Here is an 18,066-nt window from a genome sequence, read left to right as displayed (position 1 = left end):
AACCAGAAAAACAAACCAAAATTATCAGACTGCAAGAAACCTCTAGAACAATCTAAAACCTAAAGGGTTGTCGAACTATCAGTGGTAATGATGATGATTACACCTATAAAATCTTTCAAGATTTTTTTAGACCGATGGTCTTGAAAATATCTGTTTTTTAGTTTGAAAACCTAGAATCTAACAAATACTACATGAAGTTTAAGCTTCATTAAAACATGTCAGCTTAAATATTAGGTAGGTATAGATTTTTTTTAACGAATTTTGGAAAATGGGGTAAAGTGTATTGTATATTTTGTTTCTTTTTAATTGTGTTTGAAGTACATACTTCGTCTTGCAAAATATGAAAACACAATTATTAATAATTAAAGTAACTAATCTACAGGGTGTTTGGTAAAGAATGGGCCATAGCTTAACCTCAGATTCCTGAGGTTAAAATAGGTCGATTGAAGCTAACTTACCTTAGTACAAAAGTTGATAATAACCGAAATACAGGGTGTCAAAGTTAAACTTTTATTTTATTTATTTTTGAATATTTCCTGACAGGCATGGGACAACAACACGAAATTTGGTAAGTGGTGCTGGTACTGTACACCCTACTAAATTATGTTAAACAAACGTTTCTGGTTACTACCAGAGGCGTACGACCGGGGAATGTGAATGGTTGACCCTTCCCAAATTATACGCCACTGGCGGATTTGCTATTTTAATGAAATTTTTTGATTCTCCAATACTTTCTATGTAAATAACATACTCTTCATTCGTAACGATAAAGCCATTAGTTTTCGAGATATTTGAAGCTAAAAACGGACGAGCATAATACATTAATCAAAATAAGCGTGCATTTTCATTTGTGACTTCAAATATCTCGAAAACTAATGACTTTATCCTTACGAATGAAGAGTATATTATTTACATAGAAAGCATTGGAGAATCCAAAAATTATGCTAAAATAGCAGTTTCACCAGTGGCGTAGAATTTGGGAAGGGTCAACCATTTACTTTCCCCTATCGTACGCCTCTGGTAGTAGCCAGAAACGATTATTTAACATAATTTAGTAGGGTGTACAGTGCTTAAACTTTCTGCCAAGTATGACACGGATATTTCAAATTATTTTACAGTATTCTTTTTTTTTAATAATTTATTCTTTATTTAAAACTTTAAGAATTATGTGTGCCCGGTACTATAAAACTATTTGACATATCCTTATGATACTTGGCAGAAAGTGTAGGTACTGTACACCCTACTAAATTATGTTAAATAATCGTTTCTGGTTAATACCAGAGGCGTACGACAGGGGAAAGTGAATGGTTGACCCTTCCCAAATTCTACGCCACTGATAAAACTTCTCATAATTTTTAGATTCTCCAATACTTTCTGTGCAAATAATATACTCTTCATTCGTAAGGATAAAGTCATTAGTTTTCCAGATATAGTCGGTTCGCTAAAATCAGACACAATTGGCTAGTAATTTTAGTAAGTAATTTCAAAAAACTAATTACTAAATAGTTAATAATAACTAAATGGTTAGTCATTTTGCCAATTTTGGCAAAATTGGCAAAAAACAAAAAAATTACCCACTAAAATCATTAGCCAGTTGTGTCTGAGTTTAGCGAACCGACTATATTTGAAGTTAAAAATGAAAAGGCACACTTATTTTGATTAATGTATTATGCTCCTCCGTTTTTAGCTTTAAATATCTCGAAAACTAATGGCTCTATCGTTACTAATGAAGAGTATGTTATTTACATAGAAAGTATTGGAGAATGAAAACATTGCACTCAAATAGAAATGCCGCCAGTGGCTTAGAATTTGGTAAGGATCAACTATTCACGTTCCCCCGTCGTACGCCTCTGGTAGTAGCCAGAAACGTTTGTTTAGCATAGTTTAGTAGGGTGTACAGTACGAGCACCACTTACCACATTTCGTGTTGTTGTCCCATGCCTGTCAGGAAATATTCAAAAATAAGTAAAATAAAAGTTTAACTTTGGTATTTCGGTTATTATCAACTTTTGTACTAAGGTAAGTTAGCTTAAATCGACCTATTTTAACCTCAGAACTCTAAGGTTAAGCTATGGCCCATTCTTTACCAAACAGCCTGTATATTATATTGGTTATTTATATACCCGTCTTGGCATTTAGTAGCCACTTCCGTTTCTTCCAATAAACTATGAATGGAATAGAAGCCGGCGATTTAAAACTGAAGTTAAAGCCATAAGTATGTAGTAACCCCCCAAATTCCAAATAAACAGATTATCTAAATAATAATTAAAATAGTTACTTACATTTGCCGGTAAATACGAAAGTAAACAAGAAAACTGATAAAAACACTGAGAAACAGTCAAAAATAGCACGATCACTTGTCACTGAAATACAAATCGAGAATGGTAGAAAATGCACGTAGACGCTATTTATTTATAGAAGGAAGTTTCCCTAGTATTAAACGATAACATGTATTCGAGCAATGGAATGGAATATGGTCGATGTACCTATGACTCAACTGTACCCGCCACTTTACAGCGAAGTCCAAAGTCCCGTGGTGTGGAACTCATCCGTTCAAATGAATACACGTTATGGTGTGACAATGGCGTATATAGTCCATGTTGCGAGGTCGCTTCCGTATGAAAAAACTTCTGATTCGGTTTATTTGCAGATTCCTGTTCAAAAAGGCAAAAAATATCGCCTTTAACCCTTTCCAGCCCAAATTATTTTTGGGTTTCGAAGTTTCACATTCATTTTCGACTAGCGCTTACTGATAGAAATGTCAAATAAATCAATAGGATCAAAAATGAATAACCATTTTCAAGTTCGATGCAACACTAAACTACAGCCGCATCATTATTCCAGTTCAATCGTGAGTTCAATCAGAGAGTGCAGCAAGCACTCTGATTGGAGTACGATTGGAGTACGCGGTAATGTTTACTCTGATTGGAGTACGAAGGGAACCATTCTCGTTTCTCGTTGGAACTTTACCGCGCTGAGCAGATGGGACGTGAATTATAAATTGTAAAATTCCCTCATCTTCCTTAGTCTCAGCATCCGTTATGGCTTGCAAATTGTAGAAGCATCGGAGGTGTTACCAGAGAAGGTTCCCATTGTTTTCAGTCTGGTAGGATGTAGAACAACATTTTTGGATGTTGTTTTATGTGCTATTAGATTTAAAACTTAGTTTTTTGCTAGCAGTTGCCGCTAGCGCATCCCTGCCATTTCGTTCGTTGAAATCCGTGACTGCACGCCGAGGTTTATCCTAGTTGGGTCAGAGAGAGCAGCATATGTGCCTCCTGATGAGAGGCTAATACGTTTCGAAACCGGTAGAGGTGCTTGCTGCACTCTCTTATTAAACTGGAATAATGATGCGGCTGTAGTTTAGTGTTGCAACAAAATTGAAAATGGCTATTCATTTTTGATTTACATGTTTACTCTGATTGTAGTACGAAGGGAACCATTCTCGTTGCAACTTTACCGTGCTGAGCAGATGGGACGTGAATTATAAATTGTAAAATTCCCTCATCTTCCTTAGTCTTAGCATCCGTTATGGCTTGCAAATTGTAGAAGCCTCGGAGGTGTAACCAGAGAAGGTTCCCATTGTTTTCAGTCTGGTGGGATGTAGAGTAACATTTTTGGATGTTGTTTTATGTGCTCTTAGATTGAAAACTTAGTTTTTTAAATCAATAGGACTTTTTATCGATTGTCATTTGTTTCGAGCTTCTGTCATATGTTGTATAATCTGTGTATAATATTAATATTCACGGATTATACGACATATGACAGAAGCTCGAAATAAATGACTGTGCATGAAAAGCCTTATACAGCGTCAAAAGGGCTTTTCAACAACATTCATTTGTTTCGAGCTTCTGTCATATTATATTTCATATAATCCGCGTATATTAATATTATACACGGATTATACAACATTATATTACAGAAGCTCGAAATAAATGACAATCGATGAAAAGCCCTAATAAATCAATGCAGCGTAAAATAAATCAACGACAGAACTTTCAAATAAACCAATAGACCAGGGCGCATCTGTAAACATATTAGTACATTTGGACGTTGAGAGGTGACTCAAATTTTTTTGCAGAAATTGCTTGAAAATAACTCAAATAATAATACTTCAGTTATCCTCCCTCTCAAAAAGGTCCGGAACATTGTTTAAATATTTAAAATGTCAAAAAATGAAGGAAAAATTCGATTTTTTTCTTCGTTTTTTGATTATAACTTTAAAAGTATTCACTTTCGAGAAAAGTTGTATTAACCTAAAAGTTGCGTAATTAAATTTCCTACAATATAGAATGGGTTAAAATTTAAAAAAATAGTCACCCTTGTTGCAAGATAGCAATAATTGCGAAAAAAACCATACAAAAACAATTATTCGCATTTTACGTTTCTCAACCATTTATGCTAGACTTAAGACCATCATATTTCACACAGAAAAACTTTATGATACGGTAAAACAATACTGTAAATTTTATTAAGATCGGTTTAATAGATTTTGCAAAATAAATTTTGCAATCCAGCTTTCGCAAAAAAAAATTCATTTTTTCAAAATGTTATAGCACTGAAAATAAAGCAGATAGCAAGTTGAAATTTTTTTTGCTTATAGAAGTGTACTGTACCTTTCATTTTCAATTTGCAAAATTAAAATCGATTAACTACCACGGCGTCAGGAATTTTTTTAAATAAACATTAATTATTGGTGCTGCGCGCAGGACAGCGGATAGTTTGCTCTGATTGGGCATTCCAATAACCTTTGATAATGATTGATACATTTTAAGTTTTATTACATTTCGATATAAATAAATAAATTTGTTTATTGCAAAATAAAACACATACTCTATCCTTTGAAATAACACTTTTTTAGCAAAAACTTTCTTTGTTCATATATTTTAACTTGGAGAATAAAAGTTTATTATTTTTAAACATATGCAATTGTTTAAACAATATTTTACAAACAATAATAAAATTAGTTTAATTTTTGTGGAATTAAAATATTAAAATACAACAAAATATAGGGTAAGAAAATAATATATTAGATAAGATTGGAAGAAATTTTGGTGGAAATCAACTTGTGTGAATCGAACACCGCTGTCCTGCGCGTAGCACCAATAATTAATGTTTATTTAAAAAAATTCCTGACGCCGTGGTGGTTCATCGATTTTAATTTTGCAAATTGCAAATGAAAGGTACAGTACACTTCTATAAGCAAAAAAAATTTCAACTTGCTATCTACTTTATTTTCAGTCCTGTAACATTTTGAAAAAATGAATTTTTTTTGCGAAAGCTGGATTGCAAAATTTATTTTACAAAATCTATAGAACCGATCTTAATAAAATTTACAGTATTATTTTACTGTATTATAAAGTTTTTCTGGGTGAAATATGAAGGTCCTAAATGTAGCATACATGGTTGAAAAACGTAAAATGCGGATACTTATTTTTGAATGGTTTTCTTGCAATTATTGCTATTTTGCAACAAGGGTGACTACTTTTTAAATTTATAACCAATTCTATATTATAGGAAATTTAATTACGCAACTTTTATGTCAGTACATTTTTTTCGGAAATGAATACTTTTAAAGTTATAATCAAAAAACGAATAAAAAAATCGAATTTTTCCTTCATTTTTTGACATTTTGATTATTTAAACAATGTTCCGGACCTTTTTGAGAGGGAGGATAACTCAAATATTATTATTTGAGTTATTTTCAAGCAATTTCTGCAAAAAAACTTGAGTCACCTCTCAACGTCCATCTCAAAACAGATGGGCCCTGGACTACAATGCAACATTACCATGATCCTAAATAGGGCTTTTCATCGATTGGGAGTTGCTTCGAGCGTCTGTCATATGTTGTATAATCCCTCTATAATATTAATAGACACGGATTATACGACATAACACAGAAGCTCGAAACAAATGACTGTGAATGAAAAGCCCTATGGGATCATCTGACTGAAAAGAATTTTAAACAAAACAAAGTGTCTAGCCAGTCTAGCGCAAATTTTGGACAGAAATTGTTTAAACATTTTTTTTAAACAATTTCAAACACTCTTTTTCTTTACTTCGGAGAATATTTTTTAGGTTTTTTGGGTCATTTTAAACAAAACAGGTTTATTGTTATTTTTCTGAAAAGTTCCTAGTTTTTAAGTTAAATCCATTCAAAATCTGAAAAATGCGTAATTACGCATTTTCCACGCTTGAAAACTCGTACCTATTACTACGGGATCCGAATATAGGTCGACGTAACGTAATTGTGATAACCATAGCTTTACTTAAAGTTTTATTTGTCAACTTGACAGTATTTAACTCGTTATTTAAATTTAATAGGCCCTAGGGCGTCATTTTTCAATAACACACCCTTGGGCGTTATATCGTACTTAATAGACTTCGAAATAATGTCATTATTTGTCAAATAATAGACCAGTCGGACATTAAAAATATTTTATCTACTCTGTCATATTATGTATAAGTTTTTAGTTTGTGAAAACTGTCATTATAGATAGCAGTGCGTGAAGGGTTTAAAGTGTGCGTGAAGTAACAATGTATTTTAAATGGGATTTACTTTTTCGCACACTTTCAATGGGTTTTTTGGCACACTTTCATTTAATCAAATATCCTTAACTTTAGCGTTGTCATGGTGATGACAATACGAGCAATGACTTACAACAAAATTTTTGACAGTTTTGTGGTTTGAAAGTAGTTAGGATTTTTAAGTGTCAAAGTTCTAAAAATTGTAGAATAGAAATGAATTCCAGTGGCGAAGAGTTACAGTTTTTTTATTTGTTTATCGTAGATAAAATATTGTATGAAACTGCGCGTGAAGTACTTTTTGCGAACTTACGCGATGTATAGCACTCGCTCCGTTGTCACTCGTGCTCTAAGAATCCCGTGCGTTCGCAAAAAGCATACTTCACGAACTGTTTCATAAATATATATTATGCACGACCGGTCGATAAAGTCCATATGTATACATTTGGCGGGAGTAAAGTGCCACTTTAGCGCCCGTGGGCTTCTTTATCGCCCGCCGGGCGGTAATGTTAGATGGCCGGTTTGGTTAGTGAAACAAAGTTTTTATTTATTGTATTTTGTTTTAATAAAGGAATTATAACTTTAGCAATCAAACATAAGTTTCCTACATGGATAATTTTATATTTATAACCAGTGCTGTTTTTGGAACAATGTAAGGTTCCGGTACGCAATGGTTCCGGTACGCTTAGGTTCCGGTACGCAATGTTCCTGGGGGTCTGGGGATTGTTCATAAGGGGGTCCACCCCCGGGAATACTTTTTAAATTTATCCTCAATAATGGCGTGTTAAAGCTATTTGGGAGCAAGGGAAAAATTCAGGAATTTGTCTATAATTTTGTTGACTTTTTTATTTTTTGTCCCAAGAGGTGCCGGTACGGCGTACCGGCGCGTACCGTCACAAAAACAGCACTGTTTATAACACAATTTGAACAATTATTTATAGAAATGTTAGGGTTTGCTACTTTGCTCTGTTGTAAGTTGCTATGAACTTCCAATAACTTCGTATGATTTGTGGAAGTGGAAATGATTCGGTGAATTGTTATACAGGATGAGTTTCAATAAATTGAGCTATAAAATTCATGCAACTTTTGAAACGGTATCTATAATAAATTGCTCGCAAAAGGTGGAAAGAAAAAGAAGCATTAAAAAATAATCACTAAGACGATCGTGCAAGGAATTTTGTATCTTTATTAATAAATGATCATTAAAACAGTCTTGCATAAAAATTTGTATGTATTACGGGCGTAAACAGCGTTTGTGGACCTTACGTGTTAATAGCCCTCGCCTATCGGCTCTTGCTCTTACTTTTTTTGCACACGTCGCGGTCCATAAACGCCTATTTTACGCCCTTGATACATAAATAACTATTTCGTAGCAAAAAAGGTGATTTTTTGAATTTATTTCAACATTTTTTGTCCAAAAATTTCGCCCAGTACCTACCCTTCTGATTCGTTTAAAGGAGACAATGAATTTTGACATTTTGAACAGGAATCCGCAAATAAACCGAATCGGAAGTTTTTTCATACGGGGGCTAGCTCACAACATGGACTAATATACCGGTGAGGTGATGCACTGTGGTGATGCTGTGATGAAAGTTGGTGTAATTACCGATTTTTTTTTTTCGAAAAACAAATGGAATAGTCTAGGAGGCGGCTGGTTCGTGGCCGATCAAAGTCCACGGAGTTTCAGTGTATTCGTCACAAATCATACGAGTATCGAGTATGTAAGGTTTGTGGTATTGGTATTCGTCTTATGTATTTTGACCCGCTGAATTTGAATTTCAAAGTGACAGGAATTTTTTCTTCTTTACATGACGTATCAATCAATTAGCATGTATGGATTGTGTTTCAAAATTAGAACTCAATAATAGAATAACAACAATAACAAGTTGTTCTTCTGTTAATTCGCAGTTTATTTCTTCCCCGATTACCCCGATTTGTACCTACTTTGTATTTACCTATCTTGCAAATTTTTAAGTATATTTTGGATGATAGTGATTCGATGTATTACGTATTGGAATTAGACTATATTCACCACTTTTGCGGCGAAGTCCAAAGTTCCGCGGCGCGGTGTGGAACTCCTTCATTGAAATTACACGTATTGTGTATGGTATGACAATGGCGTAAATGCCAGTGAAGTGATGCAAGTTGGTGAAATTACCGAATTTTTTTCGGAAACTAAGGATCTTTAGGAATTAAAGGTCGCTTGAGTTCTACTACATTAGAATTCTAATACAATTAGATTATTATATTATTATATTATTATATTATTATTCAGATTTAGCCATACGGCTCACACTCCCTCTAAGGGGAAAATTGACTCATCCCAGATACCTACGGTATCAAAAGGATTGAGCTCTGGTGGGACTCTTTCCGTGTTATCGAGCCCTAGGTGACCTGGAATGCAGGTGTATCTCCCAGAAATTTTCGTACGCATCTGGCCGTCGCGAGTAGTACAGCTTTCTGCATGGTCTTATAAAGATGTTCATTCAGACCCAGCTTTTTTATGCTTTCGAGGAGGGTCTTCGGAATGACTCCAGTAGTAGAAATAATAATCGGTATCGTCTGGGTACTTTGCATTCTCCATTGCCTTCGTATTTGAATTTCTAGATCTCTGTATTTGGCGATCTTTTCAGTAAATTTACTACGTAGATTATTGTTGTTAGGTATCGCCACATCAATTAGTGTTGTTTGTCTTGTTAATTTATTAACTAGTACGAGATCTGGTCTATTATGTGCCACTGCTTGGTCTGTGAGCACAGTGCGGTCCCAGTATAGCTTGTAGTTGCCATCCTCAAGCATACTCTCAGGGACGTATTGATAATACGGGAGACGGTCTGTTTGGAGAAGTCCCAGCTTGATAGCTATCTCTTGATGAAGGATTTTTGCTACTGCATCATGCCGTTCCTTGTATTCAGTTGCAGCAAATGCCTGGCAGCCCCCTGTAAGATGTTGGATGGTTTCTTGGGCTTGACATCCATATCGGCATCTGTCGTTTTGAACCTGAGGGTCTTTGATGATATATTTCAGGTAATTTCTGGTTGGTATAACCTGATCCTGAATGGCCAGTAATGAACCCTCCGTTTCAGGGAACATCTTTCCTGATGTCAACCAGTAGTTCGACGCTATATTGTCGACATAGTCTTGGCTGACCTCATTGGGATGTCGCCCGTGCAGAGGTTTACCCATCCAGGCGCGCACTTTTTCGTCCTTAGTAAGGTGGTTTATGCGCATTTCTGGTTCCCTCAGTTTGATCGGTGTTGTGTCATCTACTGCGCAGATAGCGCGATGTAGAGTAGATATCTCAGCCTGCATTTGAAAATAAGTTCTTAAATTAGCAATTTGTTTATCTAATTGCTCACCTATATCCATAAGTCCTCTTCCTCCTAGATTCCAAGGTAATGTTGTTCTTTCCACTGCACTTTTAGGATGGTGTTTTTGTGCCTTTGTGAGGTGTGTTCGCACTTTTCGCTGAAGAGCTTCTATATCTGTTTTTGTCCACTTAACAATACCAAATGAGTAGCTAAGCGCGGAACATGCGTAGGTGTTTAGTGCCTTAAACAAATTTCTACTGTTAAGGTGTGAGCGAAGCAGCTGTTTTACCCTTCGTATGAACTCAGTAGTTATCTCTGTTTTCATTTGTTTATGGTCAATTTTCCGCGCTTGCTTTACTCCAAGATATTTGTACATATCGTTTTCACCCATGGCCTCGATGTTCTGGCCATTTTGCATATCGAATCCTCCGGACTGTACTTTTCCTCTGACTATATTTAAAATACGGCACTTGTCTAGTCCGAAGTGCATACTAATATCATTAGAAAAAGTTTCTACAGTTTTTAGCATCTCGTCGAGTTGGTTTCGAGTGGAAGCCATTAATTTCAAATCATCCATGTACAATAAATGATTAAGCTTCACCACCACATTGTTGTTATTTTTGATGCTAAAACCTGCATCTGTGGAGTTCAATAGCTGAGATAGTGGGTTCATAGCTAGACAGAACCACAGAGGACTCAACGAATCTCCTTGAAACAGGCCCCGGCTGATTGCGATATTTTCAGTTTCGATGTTACTTTCACCAGGTATTTGAAGGTGAATTCTAGTTTTCCACTCTGTCATTATATGTTGTAAAAAGGTCACTATATTATCATCGACTTTATATATTCTCAATATATCTATAAGCCATTCATGCGGCACTGAATCAAAGGCCTTCTTGTAATCAATAAAAGTTATATGTTATTATATTATTATATTATTATATTATTATATTATTATATTATTATATTACTATATTATTATATTATTATATTATTATATTATTATATTATTATATTATTATATTACTATATTATTATATTATTATATTATTATTATATTATTATCCAGATTTAGCCGTACGGCTCACACTCCCTCTAAGGGAAAAACTGACTCATCCCAGATACCTACGGTATCAAAAGGATTGAGCTCTAGTGGGACTCTATCGAGCCCTAGGTGACTTGGAATGCAGGTGTATCTCCCAGAAATTTTCGTACGCATCTGGCCGTCGCGAGTAGTACAGCTTTCTGCATGGTCTTATAAAGATGTTCATTCAGACCCAGCTTTTTTATGCTTTCGAGGAGGGTCTTCGGAATGACTCCAGTAGTAGACATAATAATCGGTATCGTCTGGGTTTTTTGCATTCTCCATTATAATATTATATTATTGTGTTATTATATATTATTATATTATTATATTATTATATTATTATATTATTATATTATTATATTATTATATTATTATATTATTATATTATTATATTATTATATTATTATATTATTATATTATTATATTATTATATTATTATATTATTATCCAGATTTAGCCATACGGCTCACACTCCCTCTAAGGTGAAAATTGACTCATCCCAGATACCTACGGTATCAAAAGGATTGAGCTCTGGTGGGACTCTTTCCGTGTTTTCGAGCCCTAGGTGACTTGGTATGCTGGAGTTTCTCCCAGAAATTTTCGTACGCATCTGGCCGTTGCAAGTAGTACAGCTTTCTGCATGGTCTTAAAAGGTGTTCATTTAGACCCAGCTTTTTTATGCTTTCGAGGAGGGTCTTCGGAATGACTCCAGTAGTAGAGATAATAATTGGTATCGTCTGGGTACTTTGCATTCTCCATTGCCTTCGTATTTGAATTTCCAGATCTCTGTACTAGGCGATATTTTCAGTAAATTTACTACGTAGATTATTGTTGTTAGGTATCGCCACATCAATTAGTGTTGTCTGTCTTGTTAATTTATTAACTAGTACGAGATCTGGTCTATTATGTGCCACTGTTTGGTCTGTGAGCACAGTGCGGTCCCAGTATAGCTTGTAGTTGCCATCCTCAAGCATACTCTCAGGGACGTATTGATAATACGGGAGATGATCCGTTTGGAGAAGTCCCAGCTTGATAGCTATCTCTTGATGAAGGATTTTTCCCACTGCGTCATGCCGTTCCTTGTATTCAGTTGCAGCAAATGCCTGGCAGCCCCCTGTAAGATGTTGGATGGTTTCTTGGGCTTGACATCCATATCGGCATCTGTCGTTTTGAACCTGAGGGTCTTTGATGATATATTTCAGGTAATTTCTCGTTGGTATAACCTGATCCTGAATGGTCAGTAATGAACCCTCCGTTTCAGGGAACATCTTTCCTGATGTCAACCAATAGTTCGACGTTGTATTGTCGATATAGTCTTGGCTGACCTCATTGGGATGTCGCCCGTGCAGAGGTTTACCCATCCAGGTGCGCATTGTTTCGTCTTTAGTGAGGTGGTTTATGCGCATTTCTGGTTCCCTCAGTTTGATGTAGAGTAAATGTCTCAGCTTGCATCTGAAAATAAGTTCTTAAATTAGCAATTTGTTTATCTAATTGCTCACCTATATCCATAAGTCCTCTTCCTCCTAGATTCCGTGGTAATGTCGTTCAAATCACGGCACTTGTCTAGGCCGAACTGCATATTTAATATCATTAGAGAATGTTTCTACTGTTTTTAGCATCTGTTCTAGATTGTCTCGAGTAGAAGCCATTAATTTCAAATCATCCATGTACAACAGGTGATTAAGCTTCGCTATTACAGTATTGTTGTTTTTAATGCTAAAACCTGAGTCAGTGGAGATTAATAGCTGTGATAGAGGGTTCATAGCCAAACAGAACCACAATGGACTCAGCGAGTCTCCTTGAAACAGGCCCCGGTTGATTGCGATATTTTCCGTTTCGATATTGTTTTCACCAGGTGTTTGGAGGTGAATTTTAGTCTTCCAAGTTGTCATTATATGCCTTAAAAAAGTCACTATGTTATCATCGACTTTGTATATTCTTAATATCTCTATAAGCCATTCATGCGGCACTGAATCAAAGGCCTTTTTGTAGTCAATAAAGGCAGTAAAGAGGTTCCTTTTTTTGGTGAACGCCTGGTTAGAAATGACTGAGTCGATGATAAGTTGTTCTTTACAACCCATAGAACCCTTAGCGCATCCTTTCTGTTGAGGCTCTATGATATTGTTTAATGCACAGTGTTGGTAGATACGCCGGGTTATACAGGATGTGACCAATTTATACAAAGTTGGAAGACAAGTAATTGGGCGCTACTTGGCTGGATCTTGGGTGTTATTTTGATCCTTCGGTATTAAATAAGTGGTTCCCTGAGTTAGAAATGATGGTATTTCCTGCGGGTTAGAAATAACATGGTTAATTAATGTTGATAAGCACTCATGAATGCTCCAAAACTTCTTAAGCCAGAAGTTCTGAACTCCGTCTGGTCCAGGAGATTTCCAGTTATGAAGCTCTTTGATGATATTTGAGACCTCTTCAGTAGTGAATGGTTCGTAGTTAGCTGTGACGTAGTGATGACAGTTGTGCGTCGTATCTTCTATCCAGCCAGCATTGTTGTTAAGAGCAGCTGGTGTGGAAAGTTGATTTCCCCAAAACTCATGAATCTCTTCTTGGCTTGAAGAGATTGGCTTGATTATAATATTATTAGATTAGATAATACATATTAATATCAAGTTTCTTTAGAAACGTAAATTTTCTGCAAATAAAGTAATTTTACTTTTTGTTGAAAATACAATAAAGTTAGTAAAATATTATCTTAGACATAATTTTAGAGAAAACAGAAAGCTGAATTGGTGACTTGCAATGGCGTAGGAGAGGAAGCCCACATAAGTCTTTGAAGACCAAGGAAGAGATAGTGTAATCATTTAAACAGTCTTCTACTTGATGTGCCTATCCGCGGTGAATGTTAGCGATCATCATGACAATCTTTATCTTGTCTGCAGCAGTGCGGAAAAGCTGCACAGATATTGCATTGAATCAGTTTCTGAGGTTCTTTAACCAGGATGTTCTTCAACTTCCTGACGTGACTCAATTGGTCCACAAAATCTTAAGTTTTCACCGATATAGCCACATCTCAAATGCTTCCAATATTCTGCATATATCCTCGTTCAAGATACACAATTAAGCACCATAAAAAAGGACAGAGAAGACGCAGAGTCGCAGCATTTTTACTTTTATACCAAGATAGAGATTGTGACTCTTGAAGAAGGCCCCCATTCGGTCGAAAGTGGATCTAGCTTTTCCTGTGCGCGCTCTTATCTCGTGATTGTTGGTCCATTCTTCATTTAATATAGTGCCGAGGCAGTTGTAGTATCTACTTCACTATTTCTACTGGGCTTTCGTAGAGTTGATTTTCTGTTATCTTTTTCTTGCTAATTATCATGATCATTGTCTTCTTTACGTTTATATTGAGTCAATATTGTTCTTGTTCTTTTTCTTCCTTCTTCTATGTAGGCTTTAAACCCTGTTTCTTCTTCAATATTAGCCTCTTAAATAAGTTATCGCACCATCTTTTTCTTGGTCTGCCAATACTTCTTCATCCATTTGGTGACTTACCTCGTGCTATTCGTACTATCCTATCCTCTGCCATTATCCTATCCTCTGTATTCGTTCCACTCCTGTTTCCGTTTTGTCACCCATCCATTTATGTCTTCTACATTGCATGATCTTCTTATGTTTTCGCTTCTCTCCCTATTCAACAGACTTTTCCCTGATATTCGTCGGAGTATTTTCATCTCTGTTGTTTCTAGTAGTCGTCTGGTTTTAGATGTGTCAGGTCTTGTCTCCACCGTTTATGTCAATATAGGTCTAATTTCTGCTTTATAGATTCTTGCTTTTGTGTCTTGTGTTAGGTGTTTGTTCTTCCAGATTGTGTAATTAAGAGATCCCGCCGCTTTACTTGTTTTTAAGCTTTGTTGTCGTACTTCCTCTTTAACATCTCCGTAAATGGTTATATCTATTCCCAGATATCTAAACCTTGCTTCCTGCGTGATTATTTTCCCATCAATTTCGATTTTACATCGTAGTGGGTATTTAGATGTTGTCATACATTTGTTTTTTTCTGCTGATATTATCATATTGTATTTCTTGGCTGTTGTACTGAAGATGTGTGTTAATCTTTGGAGATCGTCTTGTGTCTCGGCGATTAATTCGGCGTCGCCGTCGTCTACATAACATAATATTTGGATTTCTTTGTTCCCCATTCTGTAACCATGACCTTTACGTACTGCTTCTATTATTTCGTCCATTATTATATTAATGAGCAGTGGGCTTACAGAGTCACCTTGTCTGACTCCGCTTTGTACTGGTATAAACTGCGTTAGTTTTCCGTTTATCTTTGCCTGTATTCGATTATGAAAGTAGATGTTTCCGATGGTTTGTATAATATTGATTGGTATGTTTCTTCTATACAGTAAATGTAGGACGTCTTCGACTTGGATGCGATCGAAAGCCTTTGTCAGGTCTATAAAACATATATATGCTGGTTTATTGTACTCAATGGCCTTTTCTGTGATTAGTCTCAGTACAAATACGGCGACTCAGGATCTTCTGGATCTGAATCCTTGTTGCTCATCTGATAAAGTTGTTAGTTTATTAATTTTGTTGGTTAGGAATTTTGTGGTTAGCTTAAGTGCGGTGTTCAGTAGATTTATACCTCTATAATTGTTGGGGTCTTCTTTGTCTCCTTTCTTGAACATTGGTATCATTATACTGTCAATATTGTTAACTGTAATAAGTGATTATGTTCATAAGAACTTATAGATCTCCCAGGTTGTCGGCAAATACTATGGTATCATCTGCATATCTGATGTTGCTTAGTCGGTTGTCGGTACCAGTTTATAATTCGCTAAATATTAACATATGCATACAACAACAATCTCTCATGTAGAGACAACGATGGATAAAATCGACGAATGAAATCATACAAAGCAGCTAAAGTGAACCGAATAGAAGAAGACTCATAATATAAGAACTTGGTCAAAATATCAAGAATTTGTTTCACACTTGACCTATATCTTCTTCTTTACGTGCCATCTCCGCGTTTCAAGTTGGCAATCATCATTGCTATTCTAACTTTTGACACTACAGCCCGAAAGAGTTCAGTTGAGCTGCATCCAAACCATTATCTGAGATTTCTTAGCAAGGCCATTTTTCTTCTACCTATGCTATAATATATAGCTATATTTTCTTCTACCTGTTGACCTATACAGAGAGAGTCTGTAATTTGGAATAAATTCAATATCTCAACTATTAATTGCTTTTTTGAAAAATGCTCAGACCCGTCGATTAGTATTTTAAATTGTCCTTTTTGACATACAATAATAATGTATACAGGGTGTTCCAATTTAGAGATATGACGTCTTCGTTGATTTTCTTAAATGGCAACACTGTCATTTTGATAGCTATTTTGATAGGGTGTGTAAAGTTATACACAACTGCAAAATATCAAATTTTTATTCTCTATCATTTACAAGATAATAGAAAATAACAAAGTAATGTCTGTAATTTGGAAGAAATTCAATAATTAAAATACTAATTGTTTTTTTGAAAAATGCTTAGACCCGTCGATTAGTATTTTAAATTGTCATTTTTGACATACAATAATAATGTATACAGGGTGTCCCAATTTAGAGATATGACGTCATCGTTGATTTTCTTAAATGGCAACACTGTCATTTTGATAGCTATTTTAATAGGGTTTGTAAAGTTATACACAACTGCAAAATTTCCAATTTTTATTCCCTACCATTTACAAGATAATAAAAAATAACAAAGTTATGAAAAACAAGTAATCAAATAATAATTGAATTTAATTATTTCAAATAAGCAAATGCTCATAACGTTGCCCATTGACAATTTGACAATAATTGAGGGTAACATTATGAGTATGAGTATTTGCTTAATTGAAATAATTAAATTCAATTATTATTTGATTACTTGTTTTTCATAACTTTGTTATTTTTTATTATCTTGTAAATGGTCGGGCATAAAATTTTTAAATTTTGCAGTTGTGTATAACTTTACACACCCTATCAAAATAGCTATCAAAATGACAGTGTTGCCATTTAAGAAAATTAACGATGACATCATATCTCTAAATTGGGACACCCTGTATACATTATTATTGTATGTCAAAAATGACTATTTAAAATACTAATCAAAGAGTCTGAGCATTTTTCAAAAAAACAATTAGTATTATAATTATTGAATTTATTCCAAATTACAGATACAACTTTGTTATTTTCTATTATCTTGTAAATGGTAAAGAATAAAAATTTGATATTTTGCAGTAGTGTATAAATTTACACACCCTATCAAAATAGCTATCAAAATAACAGTGTTGCCATTTAAGAAAATCAACGATGACGTCATATCTCTAAACTGGGACACCCTGTATACATTATTATTGTATGTCAAAGAGGACAATTTGAAATACTAATCGACGGGTCTGAGCATTTTTCAAAAAAAATAATTAGTGTTTGAGATATTGAATTTATTCCAAATTACAGACTCTCTCTGTATAATCACTACTAATTTTGTGTTCTCCTTACACGGTAGTCTTACATAGGATTTTGAATATTGATTTGAGTAATCTTTCTAAAATATCGCCTTGTATAGCTGAAAAGAATATGTTGTTGGGTAACTTCTCGCCAAAGTCATTTGAGAGTTTGAGTATAATAATTATACAAAATTATTTTGTTTGGATGTGAAGAAGCAGAATTAAACCAAACAGATCGTAAGAAATTTTAGACACATCTAGTATTATAAAAATATGAATTGTTATCGGAACTGCCATATCTATAGCATTTTTTGCGAAATTTTTACAAGATTTATCTATTTCGCCCTTGAGATAAACTTCTGATTTGTTAGTCAACTCATTGTATTAAAATTATATTAAGATAAGCAATGTTTTGAAATTCGTTTGACGTTATCAGGATACATTTCACGGTCCGTATAATATAATGATATGATTCAAATGCAAAATATTGAAATTGTAAAGTAAAAATTTCCTTTTGGTTTTATCAGACTTGAATTTGTAGTAACAATTAAAGGAAAAATAGTTATCATTACGACGCCGTATAGACCGTATAGTATCTATATTAAAAAATGAAAAACAAAAAAATGCTATAATCGGACCGGATTTTACAATAAACGGAAAGACATAATAAAATGTATGCTTCTTCTTTT

At 34.7% G+C, this 18,066-nt stretch overlaps 1 protein-coding gene across 2 annotated transcripts in view; it reads right to left on the bottom strand.

The window, feature by feature from the left end:
• Positions 1–2,526, bottom strand: part of LOC114329393 (perilipin-2) — a 60,831-nt gene extending 58,305 nt beyond the window's left edge. For both annotated transcript variants that reach the window (XM_028278476.2, XM_028278479.2), the window contains exon 1: positions 2,283–2,526. The gene's annotated coding sequence lies outside the window, so the exon portion shown is untranslated. The remainder of the gene's footprint in view (positions 1–2,282) is intronic.
• Between the last annotated feature and the right edge of the window lie 15,540 nt (positions 2,527–18,066).

This window comes from Diabrotica virgifera, chromosome 1 (assembly GCF_917563875.1).
Source record: "Diabrotica virgifera virgifera chromosome 1, PGI_DIABVI_V3a".
Taxonomy (NCBI): Eukaryota; Metazoa; Arthropoda; class Insecta; order Coleoptera; family Chrysomelidae; genus Diabrotica; species Diabrotica virgifera.
Note: the sequence above shows the minus strand (reverse complement) of the source record. Positions and strands in the feature narration are given on the sequence as shown.